At 39.7% G+C, this 23,151-nt stretch overlaps 1 gene segment (V, D, J or C); it reads right to left on the bottom strand.

The window, feature by feature from the left end:
- Window positions 1-308: 308 nt before the first annotated feature.
- The window catches only part of LOC311609387 (immunoglobulin lambda constant 6-like), a 463,931-nt gene continuing 441,088 nt past the window's right edge, over window positions 309-23,151 (bottom strand). The window contains exon 3 of the C gene segment in view: window positions 309-763.

Genomic DNA, 23,151 nt, shown 5'->3' with positions numbered 1-23,151 from the left:
GTTCCTGTTTCCAAATTGCAATTTTAAGACAAAATGACAAGATATCAGCAGAAATGGAGTTGACACATGAATAGATCTATTAAAGAATGAAATTAAGGAAGAATAAGACACTCATATTGCACAATTGCATGGTGTGATCAGAGGTCCAGAGGAGAGTTGGAAAAATTGTATCTCTGTAAAGATGGCACTTCCTGTGGTGATAATGTAGGTCATGACCCTGATTAAAAACTCCAGGGTGCCAAGAAATTTCCCATACTACTCTGAATCCCAGTGAAATATACACTAAAGACAAATGAGGTAGAGAAGAATTGCAGGTTTGAAGTAGAAATTTTATTGTGCATTTTGAGAGCAGGGAGAAGGGGTATAGTCAGCAAAAGCATTAGAGGTATACGTGGGCATAATTCTGATCCCAGCCTCTGTGGCTAAGATGCAGTTCAGAAGACCTAGGAACACTCACTAGGGCACAAGCTCTTCTCCACAGTGTTCCCTTCATGAGCAGCCTTGCACTTGTAAGCGTTTTTAGATCTCCACTCTTCTTCTGTCAAGGACAGGTAGCTGACAGCCATGTACTTGTTGTTACTCTGTTTGGAAGGCTGAGTAGTCTCCACACCCTTGGTAATAGGTGTGCCATCTGCCTCCCAGGACACGTCCACAACACCTGGGTAGAATTCATTGATCATACACACCACTGTGGCTCTGGTGGTCTGGAGTTCCTCAGCGGAAGGTGGGAACATGGTAAGTGAAGGTGTAGCCTTGGGCTGACCTGCAAGGTGGAAAAAGAGAATGTCAGAATTTTGTTCCCTTAGTAGGAAGGAATCCTGGAGATAGTGCATAAAGTGTCTTTGAATTTAGTGACTGTGTTTGAACATACATAGTACAGAAGATGAGGTATGTATTTCTTTCATGTATTCCCTATGTACCTAGGAATTATGCACCCACACATTTCTGCAGCACTTCACCCAACACATCCCTGCACCTTGATACCCAACATAGACATCTAATCTTCTATTTCTTGCTCTTGTATCCTTCTCTCTGCTTTTTATGTATATCTGCAGTCTGTCTGCCCCCCTCAGAAGACAGTTATGAGTTAAAACCTGTGCTTTGAGCCTAAACTTTAAGTCTAGGAATTTTTTTCAAACAAGTGTGTCTCTAGGGTCCAAGCATAGCATGTACCTGCTTCAACTGTTTTTCATTATTCAGAACAAGGTGAGATTTCTCTCTCTGGATAAGTTGTATAATTTTCATGCATCAGGACAAGATAAATGCAAACTCAGTTGCTCTATCTTTTAAGCAGTATCTTAGAGAAACCCAGGAACCCAGATTCCCAAGTACACCTTCAATTTCTCTTGACTTCCTGTGTCAAGTGCTTCCTTCACTTTCTTCTACTTACTAAAATTTCCCAAGCACTAGGTTGGTTTCTGCTCTTTTCATGGATATCTATGGAGGTTTTCAGATTTATTCTATCTCCTGCCTGCCTTAGGAATGGAATCCTAGGACAGTACCACTGTGCAGGCTATCTGGCCTCTGACATGTTATTACGCTGCCTCAGTTCTGTGTGTTCAACATTATCTAATTAAATATCTGCCTTTCGGCACCAGCCAAGGACAATACAGGCAGTAAACCTTAAACCCCTACCCAGATCTAGCCAATGGACAGAACACTCTCCACAGTAAAGTGGATAGTGGGATATTACTCTCTCACATACTCTGGTGCCTCACCTTTGACCATGTCCCCTGGAGGGGGAGACCTGGTGGCACTCAGAGGAAGGACAGCAGGTTACCAAGAAGAGACTTGATACCCTGTGAGCATATACAGGGGGAGGTAATCCCCCTCAGGAACAGTCATAGGGGAGGGGAATAAAGGGAAAATGAGAGGGAGGGAAGAATGGGAGGATACAAGGGATGGGATAACCATTGAGATGTAACAAGAATAAATTAATAAAGGAGAAAAAATATGAAAAAAAGAAGTTCCTTTTTAACTTTAAAAACATCTGCCTTTCCCTCTATGCTTCTGGTCTTCCTTCTCTGTGAGATCACAATTCATTTTACCCCTCACAAACTTCACTGGAAAAAGGGGATGGATGACACAACACAGTACTTATCAGAGTGCTGCAAAACCCAGAGGAATGACAGAATGACATTGACAAATTGTCTGTTTCAGTCTTTGAGGTTAGGCTACAAGGAACCATTTGAAACAGACACAGAATCTAGAGAAGCAAGAGATAATTTACCTAGAATGAAGTTTAGGCATGCAATGGAATACAGACTCAGAAATAATCCAACAGAAATCATCTCAAATCTTAGAGACAACAGAAACAGAGGAAGAATGAATCACTCACCTAGGATGGTCAGTTTGGTTCCACCGCCGAACACCCAACACTATGATATAGACTCATACAAAAACCCTATAGGCTCTTTACTCTCAAGTTGCAACTGTGATGTATTCAGTGACTGATAGTTATAGGAACATGGTGATCTCACTGAAAGATTCTTCTTCCCAGGATCCATATGTCCTCTGGGACAGCCTTGTCAGAAACTCAATCACAAAATTTCCATACTCCCTCTGGAAGAAGCTCTTTATTTTATAAGAAGGGACAGAGAGAAGCCTTCAATGACAGCCCAAGGAGACCACCAACTGCATGGAACCTATGCAAACTCTGCAGCTCCCTGTAGCTCATGCCTGACAAAAACAAAAACAAAATAAAAAACCAAGAGAGCTCAGAGGTTTTTCAGGAGACAGCAGGTTGAGAACACACACAACCATTAGTTTCAACCCACGTCTCCTCTTCTATATATGGTAGAATGATTGCCAATAATACATTATTGAGCACTATAGCATCTTGACATGTAGCCATTTGATGACAACTTGGCTATTTTATGTTATGAAAAAAAATCAATAAAAATTTGAATTTGATATACTATCCAGGCATTCTTTTTAAACATAGAATTATAATTATAGCTGAAAAGATACACCTTTTGGAATGTACTTTCTTAACATGCTATAATGAAGACATTTTCTGTAATAGCTTAAAATTCTATAAAATTCTGGGTAAAATGCATGTTAGAGTCTGCCTGGTGGGAATATGGAAATATTACTATTTCTGTGTTTCCCAATTTTTGTGCTCAAATCTGTCAGTAGAAACTTGAAACAAAACTATGTGGAAGGGAAGCTATGAGCTATACCAGAGTATGGATGACTGTTGGCCCCGGGAGGAAACATTGTTGTGAGACTACCCAGGATCTTCACTTCCAGTCATTAGGCACAGAAGTTATCATGGCCTAGTATCAGAAAGGTGTTGTAGGACACAGAGTCTAAATGCTCCTTCTAGTTCAGAAACTGGTGATGTGGGGTCCTGAGACCAAGCTTTATGCTGTGAACTGTATCGCTGAGTCGTTGTTCAAGAATATTTGTGATTTTTCAGACCATGCTACTGAAGTGTGTAATCTACCAAAGAGTTCTGAATGTAGTCAGTGTCCACATTGCTAATGAGCTATAGAGGAGGATGTCTTGAAGTCTCAAATCTTAAATATTTATTGATCTAGTCGGAGGCTGAACCACTGAATGATGGCTGTCAATTTCAAAGACTGGTTGGCATCACTCTAAAGTGAACACTAGGGTGTTGATGCACATGATAAGACTTGTCCCAGTAAAGACTTGCTACTCCTAAATCTACCCAAGTAGGTGTATTGAGTTTAGCTTCCAGGTCACAATCAGTCTTCCTTGATCTCCGTTTACATGACCTTGAGTAATCTTCAGTTTGACTTTGAAACCACTTCCTATAGGGGATTATTCATCATCCTTTCTGGTCTGAGGTTGGATCCATTTCCAACAGGGTGAAGCTTTTGTGTCTGAATGATTATCCCACATCACCCACCTCCTGTCAGTATGGAGGACTGTGAACAACAAGTTTTGGGACATATAATAAAATTCTCTAAGTTTATCGAAAGAATCACTATTTGGGGGACTTGCTATTTAATGTCAAGTAAGTAGTTTAACTCTGAAGCCTGATATGTGCTTTAAACAATGAGTTTCCCTGCGTGGCAGGATTCAGAGAACAATACAGATGTGGGGAAAAGTCATTCCTGGGGTGATACTCTCTGTATGTTTTAAATGAGAATAATTTCTCACTGAAAAGCATGATCTCACCTCCCAACATTGTAGATTAAAAGCTTTGGAAATTAAACATACAATGAGAACAAATGGGACAAAGCAGTAGCTCTGATTAACTAATGATATTTTATTGAATATTCAGTGGGTAAGAGAAGGATTGAGATGGCTATATAGAGATGAGGCCCCAATCTGGGTCCTCTAGATGCAGGCTTCACAGGATAAAGAGAAGGCTAAGCTCCTAGAGACATTCTGCAGAGGACACGCTCTTCTCCACAATGTCCCCTTCATGTGTTACTTGACAGGTAAAGAGATTATTTGATTTCCATTGTTCTGGTGTCAAACTCAGGAAGCTGCTGGCCACATACTTATTGCCCTCTTTGCTGGGTTTTACAGTGGCCACACCATCAGTAGTAGGGGCACCATTTGCCTTCCAGGCCACTGTCACATCACCCGGGTAGAAGTCGTTGATTAGACACACCACTGTGGCTTTATTTGTCTGAAGTTCCTCAGGAGAAGGTGGAAACACTGTGATTTTGGGAGTTGACTTAGGCTGTCCTGTGTGAATAAAAGAAGGGGATTGATTTAGGAGATAAAATAACATATCAAAATCACAAGTGAATTAAACATTTACTTTGGTCATCTTATTCACCTGGGGTTTTCTCTTTTTTCTTATCTGCCCTCTTGAACCTGGCTGAGTATAGACACTCTTTTTTATTAGCCTTTTCTAGGACAGTCTCCCAAGTTACAAGTCCTTTACTCTTCCTTTCTGCCTCAATTTCTCCCCTATCACCAGAAATAACTGTGCTCTCTCCACCATATTGTCTATAATTGAACTTAGAATTTGCCCCATATCTGATCATCTTCCCCACCCCAGCTATTTTCCTTTGTTACTGCAGTGGTCAGAACTCTCTGGTGAACAGGGTATTTCATCTTGCTTTGAAAGACTGCATTTCAACTGAGGAGATTCTTTTTTTGTCCTCAGCACTTGATGGGGCACTGAGAATCCTCTTATCTTGAACAGCAGGATCTCCACATCAATTCACTTAGCTTTTCCACTATGTAGTTGGTTATATCTAGAGGGAATCTGTGGGGCTCTGGTGACTCTTGCACATTTTGAGCTCATCAAAAAAAAATACCATTTACCACATTGTAGAGGTTACTTGCCTCAGAACACAGAGCACAACAGCTTCTTTCTCACAGCAGCTTCTTTCCCTGTCAGGAAGTATTCTGAAACCCCAAGTTTGTATCTCATTCACAACCTCCTAAGTTTAATACATGCTTTTTGATGAAGATGGGAAGCTGGCATTTGGAACATGAGACACCATAATGCATGGTTAAGGGGCTTTTCAGAGAGAATCCCGATCATCTCTAGTGATAATCCTGAGAGGAGCAGGGTCTGCTTACCCTAGTAGTCAGGGCTCTCTATGTGCGCATAGAGCTTCAACATCCCAGTAAAACAAAAGAGACCTGAAAATTGTTACAATCCTACTTTCTCACAACACTTCTGTAGTTTCCCACATAGGAAACCTAAGTCTCTTGAAACTGAGATTACACATCTAGATCCAACCCTTGCCACACTTTTATAGCTATTGTGGGCTCTATGAAAGACTTAGTGCCCTTTCTTTGATATGGTCCACGGTCCCCAATTGTCAATCTTCCTGAGAACAAGAATTGAAGTCCTTGTCTCTGGCCAGACCCTAGCTAATATGCCTGAGATCACAGTATATGTATTAGAAACTGAGGCCAGCTGCTTCTACTCTTCTGGCCCTTTCTGCAGGTTACTCTAAGATTGTCTATCTTCCCTAGCTGCCATAGAGAAGGGTAAGGATTCAGTTCTTAAGTCTGAGGAGGGTAGATGAGAAAAGGTTTCCATAAATAAATAAAAAGCAGACCTTTGCAAGACAACAACAGCTGGCATGAATGAGAAGAAGCATTAAAACTACTTACCTAGGACGCTGAGCTTGGTTCCACCGCCGAAAACATACCACAGTGACTGAAACTCAACACAAAACCTGTGGGGCCAGTGCCTGGGCCTGTTTTCTGTCAGCTTGGCTGGATCAAAATACTAGCTGGCTATAGTGGGTGGAGCTGTGACCTCATTTGAGGAGAGATGGGTGATAACCTTTTTCACAGGCTTGTCTCCTGTCAGGAAGACACCCCCAAGGACTTGTTTCCTCTGTTCTATCTCTGATACTATCTGTGCTGACAGCAATGCAGTGGATGCCAAAGAAATCTCCAGTGACACATTATTTCAGGTGCCTTTGTTCCATGGCATAAAATTCTAGGATTTTGGCCTCATTTTACAGACTGAGATTTTTCCCAACAAATTTGGATATTCACAATTGGCCACCTCTTTTTGAACTAGGGACACAGAGCCACTCTTGCCTTCCACACAGAGAATTCTCTTCATTTCTTTCTACAGAGATATAGCTCATCTGCCTTTTATTCATATGTGTTTTCTCAGGATATAGCATCTATTGACCATTTTATGCAGTATCTCTTCAACATTTTATATAGCTATCTACACATACATACACAGTTATATTTGTATACACGCACACCAAACAATGGCCATAAATACCCATCTCTTTATTTTTTTATGTTAGAATATGGGTAGACTACTCTGGCATTCACCTTCATAGTTTCCTAAAACTTCTCATGAAATAGACAAAATTTGATCCTCTACAATGCCTTATTTTCAGCCATTTGTCTCCCATCTAGAGCTTGGAGTCATCTCAGAATGTTTTTTCTTTCATTAAATCAACACATTTTTTGTTATTCTACAACACTGCATGCCATTAAAATGCTCAAAAGACAAAGACAAATATTCCACCTCACAAGAGCTCATGATGACAAGAATCCTTAGGTTTTGTTGAAATTTGATTTTTATCTCTCAAGATATTTTTAAATAAATAAAAACTTTGCATGTATATATGAATGTGAGTTTTTTATTTGAGTTTAGTGCCCTTAGAAAATGTTGTCAGATCTACTGAAGCTCTAATTATAGAGCACTGATAGACACCCAATGTGGGTCCTGGTGACCACACGTGGGCCTTTTGTGAGAGCAGCACATTCCCTTAATCACTGAACCATCTCTCCAGCTCCCCAAGATTATTAATTTATATAGAGAGTGTCCCACTGCATTTAGTCTACAATTTAAATTTTCCTTTCTTGTTCTGTAATTTATTTAAAAAATTTTCAACATGACAACTTGCCACTGGTTAAAGGTTTGTACAAAAAGTATTTTTTTTTATATATCAACAGCATAAACTCAGTATTAGTTTTTTACTAAAAGAGCAGCATTCTTTCTTTAACTCTAGAAGGAAACTACCTAAATCAGTAATTCCTTTTTTTTTGTAAAATCAGTAATTCTTTTAAAAAATTGTAAGATTCTTCATATATAAGGCAAAGCATTTGAGTCAAATCAAGGACAAACTCCCACTTACCCTTTAATCTTCTAAAACATTCTATTTTTTTAGAAACTGAAATAGGCTTGCAGACATGAATGCACAGTAAAATGCCAGACAATCAACAGAGAAACCTGGAAAAATAGCTGAGGAGTCATTCAACCAGCAAAAGAACTAAGTGGCTGAATGTAGGAGCAACCTCCAAATTCCTCAATAGTCTCTGCTGTGTGAACAATCCATTTGTAATTCCATAATATTATAGAAAACACTACAGAAATAAACAACATAGAATGCTCTATAAGCATTATTTGCTTTGTAATTAAACTACTTGTCTATTTAAGATAAAGGTTTCTAGATGAAACCTTTCGTGTTTCTAGATGAAAATGCTAAGTATTGCTAAGATAAGTTCTTTGCAAATTAATCACATACCACATCAATTGTAGTCATAGGAACAAAATTAGAGTTCTTGAGAAAAAGAAATTCTAAAATCAAGCAGTAAGAACGACTCATATTAGGCATGAATAGTTAGATAAATAGTCATAATGACAAATTATTTTCCTTCCAGATGCCAAAGCACACTCTAAAGCTAATCTAACTCATATATAATGCACCAAAAGACCAAGGGAACCATGCACAACCTGAAGGTAAATTCCTATTACTGAAGACAATGATGTCTTATGTCATTGAACACAGAAAAGTTGAGTTGGTGCCTAATTAGAAACTCCATTCTGCTGGTTAGCATTAATTATTCTGAAAATTACTCGCATGCCACCAGAGGAGAAAGGTAGTCATTGATACCACTTAACCACAAACTATGTGAACTACACGAGCAGCCCACCTACAAGACATACTGGTATGATAGTGGCACGAATTTTTTGAGGTCAAGAGCCTAGGGGTAAATCTACCACAATTATTTTGATAAAGGAACTACAATACAGTGATTCATAATGGCATATCACTATACAAGATCATAACCTTGCTCAACTCATAAAAGAAATATCTTCTTGCTGTAGATGAAATTAATGTTGAGACCAACAACTGTACAATATGGAGAGAGTAAGAGACCTAAAAGTACTCAGTCCTAAATAAGCTGTCTTCATTTAACCCCTCCCTCAAAGCTTTTGGAATTATGTAGAAGAGACATAGAGATTACAAGATCCAGAAGTGTTGGATGACTTCAAGGAAACAGCATCACTCAGACACACCAGGACCTATGTAAATATGAACTCACAGACCATGACAACAAACGGAAGACCTGCACAAGTACAAAGCAGATGAAATCTAAGCACTGAAAAATAGACACAAGGCCACACACGTAGGCAAGAAGATTTTTGCAATTGATAATCACTGATAAATGGAAAATCAGTTTTCTCCATGAGAGTGATAATGAGTATGTCAAGTGTAATCCAGGGTGAGCCCCATAGCCACGATTAGCTGGCCAATTCAAAATAAACTTCAGGTTTTTTGTAAGCCTTTTCTGATTTGTTTTGGTATTTTTCTCTTAATGGTTTATTTGTTGATTTTTGTGTTTTCCTTTTATAGAGAGAAAAATACATGAAATTGAGTTGATAGAGAGGTGGAGAGTATCTGAGAATCCTTGGGGTAGGAGAAAGTATGATCAATATATATTTAAATAATAAGAATGCAATTGGAAGCATTCAGTATGCTACTATTGTTATTTTAAACAGATTTTATTATTTTCTAGAAATGTTTCAAAAATTGAAATTTTAATATACTATTGTCCTAATGTTTTAATAATAATAAAAATAACCTTTACTAAGTATTAACTTATGCTACATTTTGCAGGTAGGCAACATGATTTTGAAGTTTTCCGTTGATTGCTTACGATGGATGAACCATGATATGATCTTCTGCAGCATTTATATGAGTTCCCATTTTTTTTGTTATTACTATTAATGTTGAGCTCATCCTTCCTGTATATAAGCATTTGGTCATGAATTTCATTATGTTTCCCACTTATTAATAGTTCATAGAGTGAAATTACAGCAGGAAGATAAAAAAAACACTTATTTTACAGCTCACTGCTGTTGCTGGGATAGTGGTACATTTATATCCTGTAGAAAGACTAGGAGAGTGCTAATTCCTTCCAACAAGATTCTGGTAATTCTTACTTTAATTTTACTCCCTTGAATTCTCACCCCTCAGGGATCTTTGCCTAGGTTGCTAAGTATACCTGGGCACCTCCCACATCTCTAGGCATAGACTGTTCCCTACCACACTGTTTCCTCCTAATTTCTTTGGCTTCTGCCTCCATTTTCAAATAATACCATGAAGTTTGCTATTGGAACCAACTTTTCCAAAATACAATTCAACTTTAATGATTCCCTGCATAAGTCCTTCTGATGCCTCTTCCACACCTCAGATCAAAGGCTAGAACATTAGACTTCTTGGACTTGTAGTTCTGCCCAACAGCTCTCTGATGTACTTGGTGTCCTGTTCTCCCTGTTGAATCATTGCTGTTTTATGTGATATTCCCATCACCACCCAGTACTAAAAATATGTGGTGCTAGCATTATTTTCACTGTTTATTTCTCCCAAAATGGACAGTGCATCTTACTCTACAACCTGATAGGTTCATTTTCTTCAGATACACTTCCTCTGTGTTACCAGGCCTTGAACTTTGTAACTGTTTATGATTACCTTAGTGAGTGAAAGTCTTCTCCTTGGGAATAAACCAAGCCAAGACACATTCCCCTCTCAATAGCCTTGCTATCATTCCCAAAATAAATAAAGTATTGATCATATAACTACATGTTATATTACCTGTCTATTGTTTGCCAAGATCTTGCTTCATGACAGCCGCCTCCCCCAGAAAGAGAGGGCATATTGGCAAACACTCTTTTGCAGGACCTAGATGTTGAATTTCTGGGAGTAATTGCACTGTCCAAAGATACAATGAAAGGTAAGTGTCCTGCAGCCCATTTGACCTGTGCAACATGCAGCCAAGGGAAGGGGAGTTTGTTCTGCATCATCATCTGAAACCCACAGTCTGGCAGAATCTCTAGCTAGATAACATTGTGATAGTGCATAGATCAAACAAAATAGTGAATGAGAATGGGCAGGAAGAAGATAGGAGATAAATTGTAAAGATAAGAGAGGAGGAGAGGGAGAAGTGGAAGGAGAAAAGGAAGAGGGAGAGAGAGAGGAAGAGAAAGAGGAGAGGTGAAGGAGAGGAGGAGGCAGGACACTACTCCTATGCTGTGCATCTGTCTTTGTGGTACCTGGTTTCTCTCTGCTCAGAAGATTTGGGTGAATAAAATGCTATCGCTGGCTGATCAGACTCAATATCCAAGATTTCTAATCTCACAACATAATAGTAAAAACTAAAGTTATTGTAATCAAACCCATAATTAACAAAATGGAAACACCATATGTCAGAGTCTACCGAGATACTCATCAGAGTTGGGCCCTTCTGCCCTTTTCTAAGGTTACTGCTATACTTTTTTAATTAGAGTCCATTGCCTATGACTCAAGGGTGCATACCTGTTCTTCAAGCTCTCCAGACTTAGGGGCTGCTTCCTGCCCATGTTCCTAGGCCGCATCCTTGTCCAAAATGATGCCATCTGCCAGACTCTGGTTATCATGGGCATAGTCAAAAACACAGAAAGTATTTCTTATGTCAGGCCCTAATTCTTTAGGAGCCTCACTTTCCACCTGCCTTATACTGGGCTTCATCTGTCCTCAGGGTCACAGATATCTCTAGCCTAACCAGTGGGTGATATTTCTGGAGCATATACCTCTGGTTTAATGGTGATGGCTACACTAGTGCACAGAGGTCCATGTGGCTCACTGTCCCACCCTCAGCCTGTCCCTCCAGGTCCTGTGATGAATATTCTCTGAAGATCTATCCCAGAGAGGCACATTTACACACAGTTCCATTGTGGTTGGGATTCAGGGCCAAACTTATGCCCTGGGTAGCAGCCAGATTTGTCCTGTCCCTAGGGACCTGAATGAGACCAAGTCGACCAGCATAGTTTTCTAGTACTCCAAGAGATATTCTGGAGCTCTGAAGCCTCTTCCAGGTGGCCAGAGGTTCTCATGTGTTCACTCATGTGACTTGTAAAGACAAGAGCCACTGAGATTATGATCCCAGGGTCCTGGGGTTGGCTGGGCTTTTCAGATTAGTTCAAGAGGTGGTCCATGTACTCTGCACTCAGGCTAAGTAAGATCAATCCTTCCTTGGAGAGAATGTAGCAGCCTGTCCAGCTCCTGTCTAACCCATTCCTGAGTCATATAAGGCCTCAGAAGGCTGTGACTCTACATGGCTCATGGAAGCTCTCATGGTGACATTAAGTTAAATATATTGTCCCTAGACCTCAATTCTCTTGTGTGACATGGGATGGTGTTTTGCAACAGATGGATTGTGACAGTTAATAACAACATGTATCTGCTGGCTCCATGCTTCTCTCTAGTGAACTTCTCTTTCTTTGGATGGCTTCCCTTTTACTGTAGGCTTCTGAGGAACTAGTCTGAAATCTCTTATAATCATCTCTATTCTGTAACTGTCAATGAGAATCCAAAGAAAATAAAGGTTGAAACCACTATTTCTCTAGGAGTTGGAGTACAAAATGACTTAGAACCCAAAAGGGACCCTGCTCTGTAAACCTCCAACTCTCCCAAAATATATGTTTGTTCCCCTTTTCTCAATGAGCCAAGAGATGGGATATGTGAGGCAAAGGATGGGAGTGAGCATGTGCTTTGGGTTGAATTCTCATTTGAATCCCTGGAATACAATACACAGTACAATAGTAATGGTGACACCTTCACCCTGGCTCTTTGCCTTGGTATGTAAACCTGGGAATGAGATTATCAATTGTCAATATGCAAGTCAGGTAATTTATACTTTGGCAGATTGCCTAAAGTCTGATGCCACAGGATTCAGATGTGGCTGGAGTGGGATTCTCTCATGATGACAGTTTTCTCTCATTTTAAGTGCTGTGGCAGTGCTTGGTGCATAGGAAAATATATTGCCCAGTGTCTGGTAGATAGTAGATACCGAGTTAAACATAGTTGAATCTGAACTGAACAAATGCATCTTTATTCTCGTTTGTTTGATGTTGTCTTTCCATGCTCTTCTTCTCAGATGGCTCAAACTGCCTACACACAGAGAGAAAAGTCCTTATTGTTCTATTCCTAGAACATCAGTGAGTTTCTGCCCTCTTGCTTTCTAAGTGCTTTTTCTGTCACTTGCAACTTTTGTAGTACTGGAGATTGAACATAGAACCTCAGGAATAAGTGCCAACCTGCAGAGCTATCTCATAAGATGTTGAATAAACCTTTTAAACATTAATTTTATTATACATACTAATTGAATGATGTGATATGTCAGGACTCATCTACAATTTACAACAACCAGACCAAATTTTTTGGCAAATTCACCAACATTTATGTGTGTGTGTTTCTTGAGAAAACTCAAAATCCCATGATTAGACACAGAAACATGGTATGTGCGTTAAGCCCTAGCCAGCTAAGATCCTGAAACAAGAACATCACCTAAGGCCAGAGTTCAAAGCCAACTGAATTTGGCACCATAGGGACATTCCATCTTTTAAAAAAGATTTATTTATTTATTATTATGTATATAGTGCTCTCCTTGCACATACACCTGCAGGCCAGAAGAGGGCATCAGATCACATTATAGATGGTTGTGAGCCACCATGTGGTTGTGGGAATTGAACTCAGGACCTCTGGAGGGGCAGTCAGTGCTCTTAACCTCTGAGTCATGTCTCCAGCCCCTGGTTGTTCCATCTTTGAAGAATGAAAAAAGACCTTTACAGTGGCTTGGCAGTTAAGAGTACTGCTTTTGGGTTTCTTACAGGAGGTTGCTCAAAATCACCTGTAATTCCTGTTCAGGGCATCTGACAATCTTTTCAGGCCCCCATAAGCACCTGCACTGACATGGTGAACATACATACACTCAAGCTCACATACACACACATTAAACACATCTGCTCAAGTTCAGAGGTTCAATTCTCTGGTACCTTTCATAAGTTTCTGGTTTTGATATTTTGCTTCAACATTTATATCAAAGACCACTTAGGAGATAGCAAAATGAACTTCCAAGTCCCTTGAGGAGTTTCTTAGACCACTTTTAGTACATTTTTAGTACTTTTATTTCTTGCTGAATTTGTTGGAAATCAGTATGTTTCTTTTCATGGTGTCCAGGAGTTGTACAATAGTCCAGAATTTCATTTCACTCGTAAGTATTGTGACTTCTAGCAAGAAATTGCTCATGGTTCTTATGTTCCCGAATGTCCTTAGAAAGGCATAATTATTTTTGTCATGTATTTATCTTTCTGAGTTTGTTTGAAGTATAACCATTCTTAGGAGTTAGAGATGCTATATATCCAATAAGGAAAATATGAGGTCCCCATCCTTGGCTGTGCAGATACCACCTGGTCTTCTTCCCATGATCTTTTGGAATCTGTAAAAAAATGATAATACATACATTGCTGGGATTGAGAAATTCTTCATGGTCTTTGATTCAGAGGTCCATAACCTCTGCCAGCATCTCCAGAACTGAGGCAGTATGCAAGTAGAGAACAGTCCTACATCTTTCTCACCTCCCCATGATGGTGACAATATTGGGAAAAATAAAGTATAAATTTAATACGGCAATCAGGGCTTGATGTGTTTATCCTTCTCCCAAATCAGTTTCCACAATATTCATGCTATATATTGCCACTGAACAAAATCGTTTATGCAGTTTCTGAGTGCAAGGCCTGGTGCTAATGGCTGGATCACATTAATAAACTCCATATATTGTGACTTTCTAAGTTAACATAGTTCTGATCAGTTATAGAATGTGGGCACCTTCACTGGCACTAGGGTGCTCTATGATGCCTCTGAAATGGTCTAGTTTTGCCCTATTGTGTTTCAAGCCATCTCTTGCCTCTGATATTGGACTGTTATGGTCCTAGGTATAGGAGACTGGATTAGTTCTGGTGGAAGGGTAGCACTGAAGGTGCCCCATGCCAAGCATTCTCATGTGGATGTGACTGTCTCATGGATCCAAGCCTTGAATCTGAAGAAAAAAGACTGTTCCTAAATGTACTAAAACTAGGTGCTCTCCTCCAGTGTTCTGCATCTGCCATGGTCTCTGGGTACGCACTTCACCACAGACCACAAAGCATATCCTCACAGTGCAGCCACAATTATAGTTTCATATTTGTAAGGATACTTCAGAGTTCCACATCATATAGTTTAAGTCTTGTCTTCCAAGACTGTGTTCCTCTGGACTGAAATAGGTTGAAATTTGGATCCAGTCAGGTATCATAGAAGGGTATAGTTGAGCTGACCCTATATTCAATACCTTTGTCATCTGTCCCTTTACTTTCAGGTTAGAGGAATGTCTCCTGCCCAGGAGCTTCTGTCCAACTCCAGTGTGAGATAGACACCTCTGGGTTCCTGCTGAACAGTCCCTAGACACTCTCCATCACAAATTTCAGAGCCTTTCCCTGCAGTTATGGTACACTCCTCCTTGCAGTACAACTGTTGCTGTTCATTATTCTCACATTTCTCAAACTAAATAAAAGTATTTTTCAATTAATCGATGTAATTAATTAATTAATTGTATAGTGTATCACAGGAGTTGGTTCTCTCCTACTACACAAGTCCTTGGTGTGGAACTCAGGTCATCAGGCTTCCAGAAAGCACCTTTACCCAATGAGTATTCCTGTTTATCAAAAGCACTAAATATTTTCATCTCATTTTTATTTCCCCTTTTTGGGAAAATGGGGCAGAGAGTGACAAAGTTTTGGGGACATAAACAGAGTGTTGGATCTCTCCAGATATTTCTCCAAGGATTGGCTCTACATATCCTAAGTGTGGTAGCTGATCTTGGTTTTTAACTTGACTGCATATAGAATCAACTGCTGGGCATGCTTATGAGGAATTTTCTTGATCAGATTATTTGAAACAGAGCCCTCTCCCCTAAATCTGGGCCATGGCTACTTGTGCCAGGCCAGAAAACACTACACGGAAGAAGAAAACTTAGGGTTTTTTTCTTGCTTTCCCTTACATCCGCTGGCAAGTTTGTGTTGCTTGTCTTTTTTCCTATTTGTTGTATGTTAATTTTAAAAATTTGTTCACTTTACTTCGCAATTACAGCCCTCTCACTTGTTGCCTCCTGGATCTACCCTCCCTCAGATCCCTTCCCTCCCTCCCCTAGTCCTCAGAAAGGGGAGCCTTCCTCCCCTAACATTTGACCTCAGCCTATGAAGTCTAGCCTGGGCTGCCTCTGATTTTTTGTTGCATGTTCCTGTCTATGTTGTTTTTCAGTTGCCTGTCTGTTGTTCTTGCATTCTGTGTATTGACTATATGTATTTGTGTCTTTCCCTTTTTAGCAATACTGTGACTACTTGGGCATCCCCTGGGAGGACCATAATGGCCTTTGAATCAGTAAAGGGCATGGAGGAAAGCCACTCCAGAGATGATTTCAGTGGACAGTTTCTACTTCATTGCTGTAAGCGACTATTTATATATAGGAAGCCTATCAACTGTGATTGGTTAGCACATTTCTTGAGTTTGGATACTGAGCACTTGTACCTCTAGTACTTCTAGGAGGAAAAAGCACATAAAAGGAGACATGGAAAGTGCAGACACGTCAGCCCGTCAGCTACTGGCTACTTGTACTACCTCAGAATTCAGTATTCTGACTTCTGAGAATACTCATAAGCATGGTGTGCCATGATACTTATTTAAAAGCACAGTGTGCCAGGTAGGCTAGCTGCCAGATAATGCCTGAAATATTTTCCCTTAAAGTTCTCTTCTCTATGTCATTTTGCTTTCCTGAGAGCAAAGCCTCCTGATCAAGGAGTGGAATATCCCAACAAATACATAATGGCTAAAGAGATAATAGCATAAGTAAATAAATTATAAGGGTTATGAAAGGAAAGAGGGTATTTAGTCATTGGAATGGTGTCACTCCAAATTTTAGAATTTTCTCTTGCAGGATCAATATCAGAAAATAGTAGGGGGTTTTGTAAATAGTTGAGGCCAAGATTCTCTGACATCTCTCCCTGATAGCAAGAGAGGTTTAGGTACAAATGCCTGTTAATTTTCATCACTGACATTATTTCGTGTCAATGCAGTAAGCAAACACATAAGCATCTTTTGCAGCTGCTCAATTTCATCTGTTTCATTCTTGGTATCAGATGTTCAGGGCCTGATGAGCCAAGCCAGGATCAAGATAATCTTCTGTCCACTTTCTGGAAAGACAGAAGTGGAACCTTTTTCCAGTATTAAGTAATGGGACTAGTGATTGCAATTTACCTGTTATTACATCTTTCCAGGTCACCAGAGATAACATTATAGGCCCTGACAACAGTGTCCATTGTCATTTGTTTTCAAAAGATTTAAAGTAAATTAATAATATGTTGAGGGTGAGTCTTAGTCATACCCATAATCCCCCATCTGTACTTATAAGTTTGTTCTTTGGGTTGTTTGTGCACACTCTACTACAGTTTGACCTTTGGGATTCTAAGAGATTCCAGAAAATGAAAAGTTATGATTTGCTGTATTTTCCCAGGGTTAACTCTGAGTGTTATATTGTTTAAGCTGGTCAGAGACAGTTCATTCTCTATCTGCTTGATGTAGTGGGAGAGAGTAATAATAGACTTTTTTATTATTAATTTATTCTTGTTACATCTCAATGGTTATCCCATCCCTTGTATCCTCCCATTCTTCCCTTCCTCCCATATTCCCCTTATTCCCTTCCCCTATAACTGTTCCTGAGGGGGATTTCCTCTCCCTCTGTATGCTCACAGGGTATCAAGTTTCTTCTTGGTAACCTGCTATCCTTCCTCTGAGTGCCACCAAGTCTCCTCATCCAGGGGACATGATCAAATATGAGGCACCAGAGTTCGTGTGAAAGTCATACCCCACTCTCCACTCAGCTGAGGAGAATGTTCTGTCCATTGGCTAGATCTGGGTAGGGGTTTAAAGTTTACAGCCTGTATTGTCCTTGGCTGGTGCCTTAGTTTGAGTGGGATCCCTGGGCCCAAATCTGCCTATTATAATGTTCTACTTGTAGGTTTCTAGGACCCTCTGGCTCCTTCAACTTTGCTATTCTCCCATGCTTCTCTCATCTAGAGTCCCAATAGGATGTCCTCCTCTCTGTCCCAGTTTCCTGGTAAATGAAGGCTTTCATAGGACAAGAAAATTTGCTTAACCATGTTCATAGCAGCCTTATTCATAATAGCCAGAACATGGAAACAGCCTAAGTGTCCCTCAGTAGAAGAATGGATAAAGAAACTGTGGTACATATACACTATGGAATACTACTCAGCTATTACAAACAAGGAATTCCCAAAATTTGTGGACAAATGGATTGAGCTAGAAATGATCATAATGAGTGAGTTAACCCAGAAGCAGAAAGACTCAAATGGTATATACTCACTTATATCTGCATAATAGCCTTTTATGTCCAAAAGTACAATGCATTTATCAATAGGAATTATAGTGCTTTGGAGAAGAATGGCTGTAAATTAATTTTATTCATCTGTGAAATAATATCTCTTAAGTCATATAATATTTTTCATTTTCCTTTAGCTTTTCTTCTGAATGACAAATATAGCAATGGTTGGTTCAACATGTTCCAGTTTTATTCAACTAATTTCTAAGCATGTTGTAGTTTCTTTTTACTTAAAGGCAATTGCTCCACCTATACAGTTTCATGTATTCTTCACTGAATTTTTATGGGCTTAGAAGTGAAACAACGGCTCCTAGTATGAGGGTGAAGATGGAGTTCCCCTCTCATGATGTCTAGGCCATCAGAAAAGGCTTTATTATCACTAATAAGAATGGCTCCAGTCATTTATAATGTATCTATTTCCTAGAGATTATTAGATAAGCCTTCATAAATCAAGGGCTTAGCTTTTCTGGTGTGTCCATCAGAGTTCTTCCACGTAATAAAGTTCAAGGTTATTTTAGAGCAGACTGGAATAGCAACACCCTCCACTCAGGGGATATTTTTTTCTCCCTTAATAATGGAAATATCTGCCCCTCTATTCATAATTCTATTAAACATTCTTCCTTCCTGATATCTAACCATTCAGGACTTTACTGACTCAATTGGTTCAATCTAGTAACTTTAGGTTATGACCTATTCATATCTGTCAAACTTGAGATGGATACTTTGGGGAAAGACCCTCTTATAGGAGGAGCTGAGGGCTGTCCCTGGGAGAATTTAGAGGAACCAGGGGACAATCATCTGCATCATATTTAAATTTATAACCTTTTTCCCAATGCATGCCATTATGACATGTTGTATACTTAGTAGATGTCTCTTTGGATGCTTCCTTTTTCTGCATAAGGCAGTCTTTTTTAAAATTCCCTATTTGATGACACAAACAACAAAGTTCATTAGACTTTAGAACTGCTGCAAGAGCTTTGTTAACAACGTTGGTGGTGTATGTCTGAGTCCCTATTTCTTGACATGCAAGGATCGAACCATCCAGAGGTGAATTAATTATCAGACTACACCCTCTGCATCTCTGCTGTGGCTCCATCATAAGCAAGCTCGAGCACTAGTATTCCAGCTGCCTTAGCATGCTACACTTTCTAATCTATAAATCTTTGTACTCAACCAGAATTTTAGTAAAAGGTTCAATAGGTCCCTGTCTTAAGTCTTTAAAACTCTCTAGAGGGCACAGCCTTCAAAGATCTTAGGGCACCCAGACAAATTTGGTCAAACTATTTATAGTATCTGGGAGCCTCTTGATCTTGCAGTGAGAATGCTCTTGTAACAGCCACATTCAATAGTATGCTTGCATTTTGATTTCTTTCAGCCCGAAGTTCACATTGATCACAATAATGTACCTTCAAAATAAAACATTCCCATATGTCTGTACATGCTTGGGGCACTTGCTTATAATCCTCCAGCATGTTTAAATCCATTCCTTTGGATTCTAATTATTGCATTACATGCAGAGACTGCCATCTGTCATTTCAACAAGCAATCTGCAACTGCTAGATAGTTCTAAGGACATGTGGTTACTGTATTAAAGGTCTCTGAGGGGTACGGTTTATTCTCAGTGGAAAATCAGAAGTTTTGGGTTGTTCATTTGGCCAGTAATCATCATGATTCGAAGAAAGTCATGATAAAAGGACCTAAATATGGTGGAAGATGAGATTCTTTCTAAGCTTCAGTATTCAACTATTGCATTCAAATACAGGTATAAAGAAGATGGCACTAAGGGTTGTCACCAGCAACACTTCCTGTCCCTTACTGTAAATTCCTCTTCTTGATGGACAGGCTCTCTTTTGTGGTACTACAAAAATTTATATCAGTGCCATTTTATCTCAGTTCCTTTTCATTGTCTTGATCTCCATCTGCCACTAGAAATGCATGCAGTGGGTGCTTTAACTATTTTCCTCTAACCTGATAGACAATAGATTATAGCCATAATAACAGGATAGAAAGACTAACACAAGGAACATCCAGTCCTAACTTCCTATCTCCATGAATTATTTAAAACTCTCTGATACAGCTAAACATCAGAGTCCCTCTACAGAAAACAAAGGGTTTATCTTTAGGAACTCATACCAAAGCTTTTCTAAACTCAGGCATTTGTACTTTAATTCTTTTAAAAATTAAATTAAATTTATTTTTTATTAATTCATTCATATTACATCCCAACAGTTATCCCATCCCTTGTATTCTCTCATTCCTCTCTCCCTCCTGCTTTCACCCTACTCCCCTCCCCTCTGACTGTGACTGAGGGAGACCTCCTCCCCCTGTATATGCTCATAGGGTATCAAGTCTCTTCTTGGTAGCCTGCTATCCTTCCTCTGAGTGTCACCAGGTCTCCTCATCAAGGAGACATGGTCAAATATGGGGCACCTGTACTTTAATTGTTAAAAAATTTCTTGTGGGCATTTTAGCACTTATATTGGAACTGACCCAACCGCAAATTTCCAATTCTGTGGAGGAATGTCTTGAATGGAAGTAACTACTGTAAATAAAGTGCTGTTTAGCCAATAAGCTAGGCAGAAGGAGAGGAAGTGGAAGGCGGGGCTTCCTGGAGAGGGGAGAGTGAGGATAGGCAGTTGGGAAAGAAGAGAGGTTTACAGTTTTTTTTTGCATTATGTAATTTCCTTTATTTCTCTTCATCTATTTCATTTTCTCTTGGTAATCATACATCTTTAGTTTTTCTTTTTTTTCTCCTTTATTAATTTATTCTTGTTACATCTCAATGGTTATCCCATCCCTTGTATCCTCCCATTCTTCCCTCCCTCCCATTTTCCCCTTATTCCCCTCCCCTATGACTGTTCCTGAGGGGGATTACCTCCCCCTGTATATGCTCATAGGGTATCAAGTCTCTTCTTGGTAACCTGCTGTCCTTCCTCTGAGTGCCACCAGGTCTCCCCCTCCAGGGGACATGGTCAAAGGTGAGGCACCAGAGTATGTGAGAGAGTAATATCCCACTTTCCACTCTACTGTGGAGAGTGTTCTGCCCATTGTCTAGATCTGGGTAGGGGTTTAAGGTTTACTGCCTGTATTGTCCTTGGCTGGTGCCTTAGTTTGAGCAGGACCCCTGAGCCCAAATCTGTCTATCATAATGTTCTACTTGTAGGTTTCTAGGACCCTCTGGATCCTTCTACCTTGCCATTCTCCCATGCTTCTCTCATCTAGAGTCCCAATAGAATGTCCTCCCCTCTGTCTCAGTTTCCTGGTAAGTGAAGGCTTTCGTGGGAGAAGAATGGATAAAGAAACTGTGGTATATATACACTATGGAATACTATTCAGCTATTAAAAACAAGGAATTCCCAAAATTTGTGGATAAATGGATTGAGCTAGAAATGATCATAATGAGTGAATTAACCCAGAAGCAGAAAGGCTCAAATGGTATATACTCACTTATATCTGCATATTAGCCCAAGAGGCATGTCCCACGAGAGCTAAGTCTTTATGGCAGAAGGCTCCTGGATCCTTTTTGGCCTTTTTTGGCTTTTGTTGTTCAGGGAGAAATGCTGAAAGCTGAGAGATGTCAGGCTAAGTTACCAACGATGTGAAGGGAAGAAGGTAACAAACTCTTTTCCATAGAGTTGATAGCAGCTGAAATTGAGAACTTATTAGCTGTAAGGTGTTTGTCAGCTTTCTCTGGAAAGGGTCCACCTATGTGAATTAGCAATAACTAATTCAAAAGAATGGTGGACATGGCTTTACTCAGTGAAGCCTAAATTGGCAAACTGACCCAATACCTAGAAATTTTTGTTTAACTCTTAAATATTACTTGACATTTTTATAGATTTTGACTGGAATTGTGATGAAATATTAGTGCAGGGTGGTGGTGGCACACACCCTTAATCTTAACACAATGGAGAAAAAGACAAGTGGATCTCTATGAGTTCTGGACCAGCCTGGTCTCCATAGGGTGTGACCCCTCTGCTGATCAGTTACTTGCAAAAACAGCCTAGGATTTATTTTTATTTATTTATTTATTTATTTATTTATTTAATTTATTCAGATTACAATTCAATTGTTATCCCATCACTTGTATCCTCCTGTTCCTCCCTCCCTCCCACTTTCACCCTTTTCCCCTCCCCTAGGTCTAAGGCCTCCCTCACCATATCATCATAGGCTATCAAGTCTCATCTTGGTAGCCTGCTTATTCTTTATTTGAGTGTCACCAGGACTCCTTACCCAGAGGAGTTGGTCAAATATGGGGCACTAGAGTTCATGGAAGAGTGAGTCCTTGCTCTCCACGTAACTGTAGAGAATGTCCTGTCCATTGGCTATATCAGAGTAGTGGTTCAATGTTTACTACTTGTATTGTCCTTGGTTAGTGCAATAGTTTGGACAGACACCCTTGGGCCTTGATCTACTCATCACGACGTTCTTCTAGGGCACTCTGGGTCCTTCTATTTCCCCATCTCCTATATTTGTCTTACCTAGAGTCCCAGTAGAATGTCCTCACATCTATGCCAATATCCTGGTAAGTGAAGACTTTTGTGGGACATGTCTTTTGGGCTAGTGCCCAATTATAAGTCACTATACTATGTGAGTCTTTCTGCTTCTGTCTTAACTCACTCAGTATGATCATTTCTAGTTCTATCCACTTGTCCACAAATTTTAGGATTTTCTTGTTTTTTATTAGCTGCATAGTATTACATAGTGTAAATGTACCACAGTTTCTTTATCCATTCTTCAACTGAGGGACATTTAGACTGTTTCCAGGTTCTGGCTATTATGAATAAAGCTGCTATGAACATAGTTGAGCTTATGTCCTTGTTGTGTGCTAGAGCATCTTCTGGGTATATTCCAAGGAGTGGAATAACTAGGTCTTGAGGAAGCCCTATTCCCAGTTTTCTGAGAAAGCATCAGATAGATTTCCAAAGTGGTTGTACAAGTTTGCTTTCCCAGCAGCAATGAAGGAATGTTCTTCTTTCTCCACATCCTCACCAGCATGTGTGTCACCTGAATTTTTGATCTTAGCCATTCTGATGGGTGTAAGATGGAATCTCAGAGTCATTTTGATTTGCATTTCTCTGATGACTAAAGACGTTGAGCATTTCTTTAAGTGTATCTCAGCCGTTTGATATTCCTCTGTTGTGAACTCTGTGTTTAATTCTGAGTCCCATTTCTCAATTTGGTTGTTTGGTTTGGTGG

Source organism: Acomys minous (genome assembly GCF_964271855.1).
Source record: "Acomys minous genome assembly, chromosome: 11".
Classification (NCBI taxonomy): Eukaryota; Metazoa; Chordata; class Mammalia; order Rodentia; family Muridae; genus Acomys; species Acomys minous.
Note: the sequence above shows the minus strand (reverse complement) of the source record. Positions and strands in the feature narration are given on the sequence as shown.